The sequence below is a fragment of the Panthera tigris genome, chromosome A3, assembly GCF_018350195.1.
Source record: "Panthera tigris isolate Pti1 chromosome A3, P.tigris_Pti1_mat1.1, whole genome shotgun sequence".
NCBI classification, from domain to species: Eukaryota; Metazoa; Chordata; class Mammalia; order Carnivora; family Felidae; genus Panthera; species Panthera tigris.
The window spans coordinates 41,868,749-41,880,273 of NC_056662.1; positions in this window are offsets into that span (position 1 = coordinate 41,868,749).

Below are 11,525 nucleotides of genomic sequence, written 5' to 3' on the forward strand. Positions count from 1 at the left end.
CATGCGACGATGAAAGAAGATTAATGTCACAATGAACTGGTAAGATGCCACAAGAATGTGAGACACACGGGAACAAGCCAAAATTTATAGCACGGTATAAGAAATGCTACCCTTGGGGTAAGAACAGCATGGTTGTTTCTCATCCTGCCGCTCGGAGGAGAGAAAAAACATGCGTTATGGGATTTTTTTTCCAAATATTAGTGTGGAATTACATTCTCCAACATGCTAGTGAAGAAAATGCCCCTCAAATCCCGGTGCTCAATCTTTCTTCTGGGTTTGAGACATAATAGTGTAGTGATAAAGGCCTGAACGTTAGAGTCAGGGGGATGTGGATTCGGTACCTGGTCTTGTCACTTATGTGTTAGCTGGAGTGAGTTACTGAACCTTCTGGAAACTCAGGACTGCCACATAGTATAATGTCTCTCCTTATGGTTCTAAGGTGGAGATGAATCTGTGGAAGGGCAGAAGCAATTTTGTTGTTGTTGTTGTTGTTGTTGTTGTTGTTATTTTTTCCCCTTCACCTCAGGTGTAGCAAGAGTTGTGGATAATGAATGGGAAGCTATCTGAACTCCCAAGGATGGGCTTTTGTCTACAAATCAAAAATTATCCAAAATCTGAGAAAGTGAAAAGAAAACCTCGTACTCATTTGAGTGGATTCAGGCATGAGGCGCCTTTTTCCTAATGTTCACGTCCACTGAATGCCAACTAATAGCAAGTTTTGTTATATTTATATGTGATGTCACATGAGTCAAAGTCAGGAAGCAATAGGTAAATGAGAGCAGGCAAAACATCTGAGTACTCCTTTGTCATGTTTTATTAAATGAGTCACAGAAAGGAAATATGAAACTGACTCTTCAGAGGCCAGTATGTCAAATAAAAAACCCAACCCGAAGCTTCACAACAGGGAAAAAGTACCATACGTTAACTCTCCCAAATAGGAGCTGAGGGACGCAGTTGGGGCTAACGCGAACCGTTTTCAAAAGCAGGAAAAATTGTGCTACAACCTCTCCATGTTCTCAGATAATAATGAATGGAATTGAGGCTGGAAAGGAGCTTTCTGAAGTTGATTCACCGTAAATGAATGTGCTACTGCTATGCAGCCCCGAATGACAGACACTAGCATGCCACCAGATTCACAGTTTAGATTTTTTTTTTTTTTTTTTTTTTTAAGTAGGCTCCATACCCAAGGTGAGGCTCGATCTCACGACCCTGGGATCAGGAGTCAGATGCTCTATTGGCTGAGCCAGCCGGACACCCCCGAAGTTTAGATGGCTCTAATGATTTATTTCTATTTAAGAAACAGTCTTCAATCTTGATGGTTTAGAACAATTAACTTTCAGATCTGACAATTTGTTAGGTCCAAACTTCAGGTTTGTCTGGGTGGTTCTTCTGTTCCATGTGGCATTGACTGAAGTCACCTATTGGTATTCATCTACCAAAAGGGCTTGCCAAGACAGTCCAAGATGACTTTACTCGTGCATCTAACATCGTGGCTGGGATGCCTGGAAGTCTGAGCCTTACTGGGAATCTGGAATGGAGCACCTATGTATGGTATATCCTGAAAGATGATCTCGGGATAGTTGTATTTCTTCCGTGGTCGTTTGGTTTCTAGAGTACTCTAATAGCATGAGTGGTACCCATAAGCATTCATAAGTGGAAGCTTAGCTCATAGGTTTCAGAATATCAATCCCATCACATTCTGTTGGTTAAGTGAGTCACTGGGCAGCCCAGATTCAAAAGAAGGGAAAAGAGACTTGATTTCCTAATGGGAAGAGTACCAAAAATGTGTGACCATCTTTATTTTATTACACAGACTTACAGCTGCGTTATGAGTGCTAGGAACACTTCAAACTCAAGTTCACATTACACATTATTGTTTAGCTTTGGAATAGCATATCTTCATGCCCTCTGATGGCCTCTTACTGCAATCACTTATAACTCTCTGCCTATGAGTTTTCTCAGCCTACCCAAAGATCAGGCTGTAAGACCCGGGTACTTAATGCTTGCCTATGTGGGTCTTAGCCAGTGATGGAATGGAGGAGAATAAGTACCCCAGCTCCTTGCCCCTCAGTAGAGACAGCTCCAAGGCATATTATACAACATCCCGGCATGATTGAGGTCCCTGGCAAGATTGAGTCCCAGTTGCCCATGGCAATAACCTGCTTATCAACCAACCTACCCCGTATTTCTTTCTTCTCTCTGCTTCACTGTCTAACCCCCTGCCAGTGGGGGAAGATCTTCTTCCAAATAAATTGATTTTACTGCTTTTGCTTTTGGGGGCTGCTGCTGTGGACTGATAATAATTTTAGAGCATGGAATTAGAATAGCTGATTCTAGATTTGATGCAGCTTGGGGAGGTTATCACATCTCTTTAGGACCCAATTATATAATTCACAACTTAAAGGGTTGTTGACCTGACAATCATTAAACTGAGCCATACTCTTTTTTAAGTGACTTGCTCAAGGTCATATAACCAGTAGGTATGGTGGTATGTCAGGACCAGAACTCCAGGTTTTCTGACTTCTGGTCACTGTTCTTGCCTCTGCAGAATGGGGGTACTGAGCTGCTTGACTTCATCCTGTCTATGTTCACACAAGCATGACAGATGACACAATGAAGATGCATTGTGTACACACATACACACATAAATACACACACACATTTACCTCCAGTAAGTGGCCTGCTTTGGTCAGTTCACTGATCAAAGCTCAAGTAGATTCTAAAAGTCATAAAACAAAAGACTGTCCATCTAACTAACATACATTCATCTGTTTTGATTTGGTTTTGTTTTTTTAAAATATTTTAAGTCTTTATTTATTTTTGAGAGAGAGAGAGCAGAGGAAGGGCAGAGAGAGAGGGAGACACAGAATCCAAAGTGGGCTCCAGGCTCTGAGCTGTCAGCACAGAGCCTCACACAGGGCTCAAACCCACAAACTGTGAGATCATGACCTGAGCCGAAGTCGGGCGCTTAACCGACTGAGCCACCCAGGAGCCCTAGTTTTGTTTTGTCTTTTAATTGGTTGATTTCTCAGTGCACCCGGCTGGTTGAGTTGGTTGTGTAGGCAACGCTTGATCTCGGGGTTATGAGTTCGAGCCCCAAGTTGGGTGTGGAGATTACATAAAAATAAAATCTTTTAAAAAGTTGGGGACGCCTGGGTAGCTGAGTTGGTTAAGCATCTGACTCTTAATTTCAGCTCAGTTAATGATCTCATGGTTCAGTTCATGAGTTCAAGTCCTGTGTTGGGCTCCCCACTGACAGTGCTGAGCCTGCTTGGGACTCTGTCTCTGTCTTTCTCTGCCCCTCCTCTGCTCTCACTCTCTCTCTCTCAAAATAAATAAATAAACTTAAAAAAAAAAAAACTGGATGATTTTTCAACTTCCTTTATTCCCAAAAGAACAATGGGAACTTTTTTTACCTTATTGCCAGTGACATACCTAGAGTATTTGGACCTGGAGCAAATCATTTTAAACATGTCCCCTCAGCTATACAGTATGATTGTTTTCAATGATATTTGTAATAATCATGAAAATAATTATTCTTTTGATTTATTCTGATTTATTATGTCTAGATTTAGTCTTTAGTTTTTAAAACAACAATTCAAAGAAGAAAATAAAATTTAATTTAATTTTTAAAAAAAATGTTTTAATGTTTTTATGTATTTTTGAGAGAGAGGAAGACAGAACGTGAGTGGGGGAAAGGGCAGAGAGAGAGGGAGACACAGAATCTGAAGCAGGCTCCAGACTCTGGGCTGTCAGCACAGAGCCTGACGCAGGGCTCGAACTGATGAATTCGAGATCATGACCTGAGCTGAAGTCGGACGCTTAACCGACTGAGCCACCCAGGGGCCCCATGAAGTTTAATTTTAAAAACAGACTTCAAAGCCAGTAAAATATTCCGCCCATGAACTAAAATTCACCCTTATCAAACAAAATGATTACACCTTGCACTTTGTGCACGGTTTTATTTTTTAACTTTCAAACGCAAGTAAAAATTCCAGGTAGTTACATCAAGTGACAGCCGTGAAATAACTCAAATTCTGTTTCTCATCTTTCCCATCAATGTGCTGTGCTTGTTTTTATTTTTGACCCTTCCACTTTGGGGCAGGCATGTGTAGTGTTGCAAGAGCTGGGTTTAAGGCCTGTGCTCAAAGCAGGAAGCCAGAGGAAGCCCCTAGACTTCTTTAGAATCGTGAACTTAGGCTCACAGCAGCTGCGTGTGAGAGAACACTTGTGTGAGAGCGGCTGAAGTTAACACTGGGCTTCATTGAATTAATGTCCAAGCGGAGTATCACGTTTGTTCAAGGAGAAGTAATAATAATGAAAACAGTGTGTGCTGTTTGAAGTTTACAAGTATATGACCAAAACCCAACAAAAGCTGCAGTAAGTGTTTAGAACTTGGACCAAGAAAGATTGTTTGGAGGAAGCGTATGACTTGGCTGACAGTGTTTAGACTTCAAAGCCAGTAAAGTGTTTTGAAGTGTGTGTTTAGGCACATGGGAATGAATGAAAGCAGATGGGCTCTCAGTCGATGTCAATATTATTCTCAAAGACTCTATAGGTAATGCACCCTGTCGCCTGAACTTGGGGCACGTCACACCTACCACCCTGCTCTGGGTCAGTCACGGCTAGCAGCTTGGGAGGCCATTGTCTTTGCGCTGGGGAAGAAACAGGGGCTCAGGCCGTAGCCTGAACTTCAGGACTGGGGGGGATCAAATCTGTGAGCTTATTATGTGTGTGCATTCTTAGTGCACACACTTAGCTTATCATGTGTGTACTCACTTAGGTAATAGTGAGCTAAGAGCTTGGGTAGGCAGTGGTAAGAAGGGTCTGTTGCTATCAAATCCTGACCCTTGAAGGAAACACTAGAATTTGATGCAGTCAAGGGGTCTTCTATTCCATTGGAGTCTTTGGAGGAAATTGTAAGCATACTTGCTGGAGATTGAGTATAATCTTGGAAAAATAAATGGGGGGAGGAGTGGAAGTATTGATGAGTCCAGGCCCAGGAAGGCCTTGCCTCTGTGGGATGGGTGCTGGATTCGCTGGCGTGAAACAGGGTTGGCCCAATTCACAGAGAAGAAATGTTAATTCCATGTTTCTTAATCAATTTACATGTTTATGAGGGTTTTATAAAAACCTGAGGACTAGTGACTACTGGTACTTCCTGGTACCTCTTCCTCAAGTTCAAACTCTACTGAGGAGGCTTCTTCCAGGCTTCCCAGCTCCCCAGCCCAGGGGACCACCTGCCCAGCCCTCAGAGCCCCTAAGAAAGTGGGGAGCAGGAATGATGCCCGTGGATCTAGCTGAAGTTCTGCACACCCGCCCTCTCCCTTGAGAGGAAAAATCCACATTCAGCCAATTGAATCACCCTTGAGTTTACTGATTTAATATAACATTTTTACCCAGATACAGAAAACCATCATGCTGTGCTCATATCTCACTGGCACTGTTTAGAATCTCTGGCACGTAGTGTGGAATACAAGTAGGGTTAGTGAACACACCTGTTTGACCAGCTCCCAGATCGAGCAACAGTCAGTTAACCGAATGCTAACAGTCACCCCGGAAAACACCACAGCCGCTCTCCTAGCTACTATCCTTGTCCCAAGCGCCACCACTGCCTGGACTTCTAACCCCACAGATTGGTTTTTGAGTTTTACCCAGGTGGAGTCGCATAGCAAGCACTCCCTGGCGTCTGGCTTTCTTCATTCAACATTATGTTTAATCGACACTTTAAAGTGTTAGTGTGCGTAGCGGCTTGCTCATTTGATTGCTATGGGGTGTTCCATTGTTTAATATACCACAGTTTATTTTCAACTCACGACCGTATCTTTTGGTGGAATCATACAGGCATTTCTGTTGTGTTGGGTGTTTACCGCGGGGCAGAATCTTCTTTGGGAAGCCGTTTTCCTTTTCTTTCCATCTAGAAGACCTCTGCTCGGCTCTGCCCCTTTAGCTACAGCTCTCCCGAGCCACTGCAAAACTTTTTGGCTCCAGTGGCCCCCTTCCCCAATTCATCTGTTTACACTTTGGGCACGTGTGCTATCCTGACACTGATATTGTTCAGAATCTGATATAGGCCACTCTTCGAAACCCAAAATATCTGGTGGGTCCACTGTCTTCAAAACAGAGACCAGTGCTGAAGGTCTGCCATCTGGCTCTGCCCGATCTTCCTCTACCCCATCGACCTCTTGTCTTCGGCACATTTGGTTTATGAGTCATATTATTTGCAGCCCCTATGCCACACCTGTCCCATATGAGGGGATTGTTTTCTCAGCCCCAAACCCTTCCTCCCCATTCGCTAGTTCTCAAAGTTTTAGGTAAACGTAGTTAGCATAAGATAGCGTGTGCGGTTGAGTTTTCGGAGTGGAGGCTTATTGTCTAATAGGCATTGCCGACTCCTGATGGACTCACTCTCTACCTGCTTTTCCTCCATCTCCCATACTCTAGTCAAAGACACCTTCCATTTGCTCGACTCTACAGTGCAGAAGCCACCCTCCTGTCCTTTTCAGCTTTGACTCTCCACAGCCAGTTCCTGAGGAAGTTGTGACTGTCTGCTCTCTGCAGGGCATCTCCCCAGATCTGACCCTCTTCTCACCTCCCCCTATCAGTCTTGGACCAAGCACAGCATCTCCGGCCTGGGCTGTACTGGTGCCTTCCCATCTTCCTACAGGGTCCTCCTCTTTCCTCCCTGTAGTCAGTCTGCCAGAGCAGACTTTTAAAAAAATCTTGAAAAAAATTTTTGTTTAAGTTTATTTATTCTTGAGAGATAGAGACAAAGAACAAGCAGGGGAGGTGGAGAGAGAGGGAGAGACACAGAATCCAAAGCAGGCTCGAGGCTCTGAGTTGTCAGCACAGAGCCCGACGCGGGGCTTGAACTCATGAACCACGAGATCATGACCTAAGCCGAAGCCAGATGCTTAACCGACTGAGCCACCCATGTGCCTAAAAATGAATCCATTCATGTCATTCTATGGTCCATTCTATGGAAAACCCTCAAGTGTTTTCCATTTTACGTGGCATAAAACCCAACTTCCTAGTAAGGAGATTGGCCTCCTCTCATTATCTAGTCCCCTTCCCAAATGTTACTTCCTCCGAGATGCCCGCTGAGTTCCCAGAACGCGCTCTTCATCTCCTTGCCTGCTTTACTTTCTAGAGAAACCCACTGGCGGAAACCATGGCTGCTCTCTTCCTGCCTCCCCTTTCACTGGAATGTAAGCCCTGAAGTCTGTGCTTCATTGGTTATCACCGTAGCCCCAGTGAGCGCCTGGTCCATTGTAGGCACTGAGTGAACATTTGTCAGATGAGTGAGTAGGGGAATGAATGAATATAGAAGTGAGTACATAGCACTGTAAGCCTCCCTGCTCATGTTCGGACGTGACATGAAGGACGTGACATGCTCCTATAAGACTGACATCCTCCTTCCTGTGGAATGACTTACACTAACCTTTAATATATGGCTTATTTCATTCTGCCTTATAAAAATAATTGCTCACTCGCCAGAGTCCCCTGTGAGTTAAAGTTTCCTGAGCACAGGACTTCTCCGTCTTTGCCATCCCAGCATCCTGAACAGGATCTGCCTATAGGCTTCCAAGCTGCATGTCTCTAGTGTATAGCTCATATTAAAGGGTTTTACCCCTTTATTTTTTTTTAACGTTTATTTATTTTTGGGACAGAGAGAGACAGAGCATGAACGGGGGAGGGTCAGAGAGAGAGGGAGACACAGAATCTGAAACAGGCTCCAGGCTCTGAGCCATCAGCCCAGAGCCCAACGCAGGGCTCGAACTCACAGACCTCGAGATCGTGACCTGAGCCGAAGTCGGAGGCTTAACCAACTGAGCCACCCCAGCGCCCCAGGTTTCACCCGTTTAAAGAGAGGGTTTGTGTGCTTGTGAAAGAACCTTGCAAAGACTAGCATTGTTTAGCGTGTTAGCATTGCAAACAGATATGTATTTGGCCTTTGAGTCTCTTCCAAAACACAGTCCAGTTAAACCACCTAAGGAAGTTCTGTGGGTCCAGGAAAGATGCCCCTGTGCCAGCCTGTTTCATTTCCAGCCAAGGGAACGTTGGGATCCTTTGAATCTGGATTAGAAAGACTTAAATTTAAATGTGTCATATCAGTTAAACCATTTTCCTCTTTATTGAAGAACCCAAGAGAGCAAAAGACCTGTATTTATGAAAAATCTCTGCCCCTGTAGTGAGGCCTCTAACTCTAACAAAATCAGTTCCCTAGAGCAGTATCTTACCCACAAGAGAGGGAAGTGGTTCCCAGATTGGAGGTTATCTTTCTTTTTCTTTCTTTCTTTCTTTCTTTCTTTCTTTCTTTCTTTCTTTCTTTCTTTCTTTCTTTCTCTCTTTTAACAAATAGAAAGGTCCACTTATCCTGCGATCTCTAACATGGGAAGTGCATCTCAATGAGTGAACATAAATGCCTTCTTTTTGGAAGCAAGAAAAAGCAACCATAATCGAAAGCGCACATTGTCAACAAAACACACGAGCTTCGCAGAATCTTCCATCCAGTGTAAGGTGAAGGTTGTTGATGTGCCGCAGAGCGATTGTGTGCTGTGGATCAAACATCCCCACTGTTCTGGATTCTAAAAGGAGGTGCCTGAGATGTCCTTAGGGATTTCACGTGGATTTGGAGAAAGGGTGTACAAAGGAAGTGTACGTGAGCCTCTGCAGGGCACACGTGGACACGTATTTATTTTTTTAAATAGAATTTATGTTTTAATAACCAAAGGGAGCAATAGAGGTACAGGGACTTCTTTTTCTCTTTTCAGATTTTCTGATAAGACATTTCAGGAGCAATAAAGAAGCTTCCTACATAAAAGAGGAAAGATAACTAACTTTTCAGAACCACAGTTCAATTATTTTAACAGGCAAGTAGGGTTTCTTTCTTTTCCCTCTTCATTATTCTGCCACTGTGTCAATAGGACAGGTAAATCTGGGATAAAATCCTATTAGGTCGCAAATTCCTACATTCCTGCAACCGTAAAAAGCAGCAAACCAGGTGTTTTATGTGAATTTCTGTTAAGTCCCATGCTATTTTATTATTTTTGTAATTTTTTTTAATGTTTATTTATTTTTGAGAGAGAGCTCCCAAACAAGCAAGTGGGGGTGGGGCAGAGAGAGAGAGAGAGAGAGAGAGGGGGAGGGAGACACCGAATCCGAAGCAGGCTCCAGGCTCTGAGCTCTCAGCACAGAGCCCCATGAGGGGCTCAGACTCAGGAACAGGGAGATCATGACCTGAGCCAAAGTCTGATGCTTAGCCGACTGAGCCACCCAGGCGCCCCAAGTCCCATGCTCTTTTAGAGACTAGCCCTCTCTGTAAAATAATTTGAGACTACAGGTATGCCTAGAGAACTTCGGTCATATTTCAGTTCATGTTGTCATCTCTTTGAAGCCAAGTTAGTGCATTTATGCTGAAGTTTTAGAAGAGTGACATTAGCTTGCAAAAATAAACATATATTCTGGGAATTTTATTATAAAATCTAGGCATTTACAATTAAGGGGATCTATGTGTGACATAAGGCCACATCTAGTGGTCAATCAAAAGCAAGTCTTTCCTGTGACGTCTCTCCAAGTAGTCAAGTAGAGGGGGCCCCCAAATGTGGGGCGACCATTTGGGGGAAGCCAGTAGCACTGGCGGTGAAAGAATTCACCTGACACAGAACAAAGGGGATGGAAGTTTGCTGAATACACCTCTAGGGAGCAGCAGGCAGGAGAGCAGAGGAAGGATAGTCTACACAAGGCAGTGAGTGGGAGCTGTATTTAACTTAACCAGGGAAGGTGAGGAGGTCTGGGGACATGGGGGCTTATGGAATTTTGCCTTTTTTGGTTGTAAGTAACCCATTTGTTAGTTAGGGCCTATGGATATTTTGAGGTGGGTCGCCTGAAGGGCCTGTCTGTATTCAGCTGGGGCTTTGGGGTCACTTGGCACCCTTTTGCCTTGATCAAGTTTCCATTGCTCAAAAAGTGCCCTCTGCATTTCCTTCAGTGACAGACACAATTCACTCTAGTCTTTACCAACCACGTAAACTTGGCTGAATTACTTGGCTTTGCCTTGGGTTCTTGGTCATAAGCAACAACTGACACTCTGGCTTCCTTAGGCCAGTGTCTAGTGAAGTAATTCATTAGAAGGCTAACAGAAGGGAAGGCTGGAAACTCAGGGAGATGAAAACAGGCAAGAACAAGGAAACGAGGTGGCCAGAACCACGATGTAAGTCCCACTCCAGGAGCGTCTACTGGAGGGCTGCTATCATGGACACTGTTTGCCACGAGAGCAGCAGATGCTCCCCCAGATGACTTGGACATGGGTGTCATGAGCGATGGCGGGGAGACCTCTTAGCGCTGGAGAGCCCTGGGCTCGGTTCTCCCTCTTCTTCTTACCCCATCTGCACTCAGTCCATTAGTAATCTCACCTGCTGTCAGGGCTTTCAGTGTTCTCTCTCTGATGCTCTCCCAAATTTATGTCACCACCTCTTCCCCGAACCCCAGGTCATATCTAGTTGCCTACCCAACATCTCCAGTGGACATCTGAGAGAAAATTCAGCTCAATTTGCCCCAAACTGAGCAGCTCTTCCTGTCTTCTTCCAGCTCCCCCTTGGTCATCCTCTGATCGGTTCTGGGTTCTCTGTCCCTTCCACTTCTTTCCTCTTATCTCATCTTCAATCCATTGGAAACTGCTCCTGGTTCCATATTTGAAATATACCTGGAATGTGGCCTCTTTTTTTTCCCATTTACTGTTCGCCCTGGGATCTGAGCACCATCATCTCTCATCTGGGTCCCTGCACTAGCCCTCCCCACTCCCGCATTCCATCTTCCTGCTTCCTTCCTTGACCCCACCTGCCTTCACTGCACTCTAGTCCAGAGTGAGGGTGTTTAAATGCAGCATGGTTTTTGTGTGAACATGATTTCCATTTAACATGACTAAGTAGTTGTAAGTGTATTTTTAATGTGATAAGAAACTGCTCCCCCCTCAAAAAGAGAGGAGAGGGCTTTCATGAACAGAAACAAAGATAATATATAAGAACTTAGCCCAGTATGTCAAGCATAGTAAGAGCTCAGTAAAAGCAAGCTATACTAATAACCATAATCATAATAAAAAAGAAATTGCTGAGCTGTTTTTGAAAGTGGCTGTACCATTTTGCATTCTGACCAACAATGTATGACAGTTCTGATTCTCCACTTTCTCTCTAGCCTTATTTTTAGGTTTTGTCTTGTTCTGTTTTCCATTCAAATAAGTCTGTGGTGGCATCTCATTGTGGCTTGAAGTTCTATTTCCCAAATGACTAATGATCTTGAACATCTTTTCTGATGCTTATTTGCCATTGAATATTTTCTTTGATCAAGCGTCTATTTTAAATCTTTTGTCCATTTGAAAATTGGGTTGCTTTATTATTACTGACATTTGAGAGTATAAAAAACTCTCTTATATCTTAGTCTAAATATAAGTTTTTATCAGATCTGTGATTTACAAATCTTTTCTCCCCACTTGTGGCTTGTCTTTTTATTTTCTTAGAAGTGCCCTT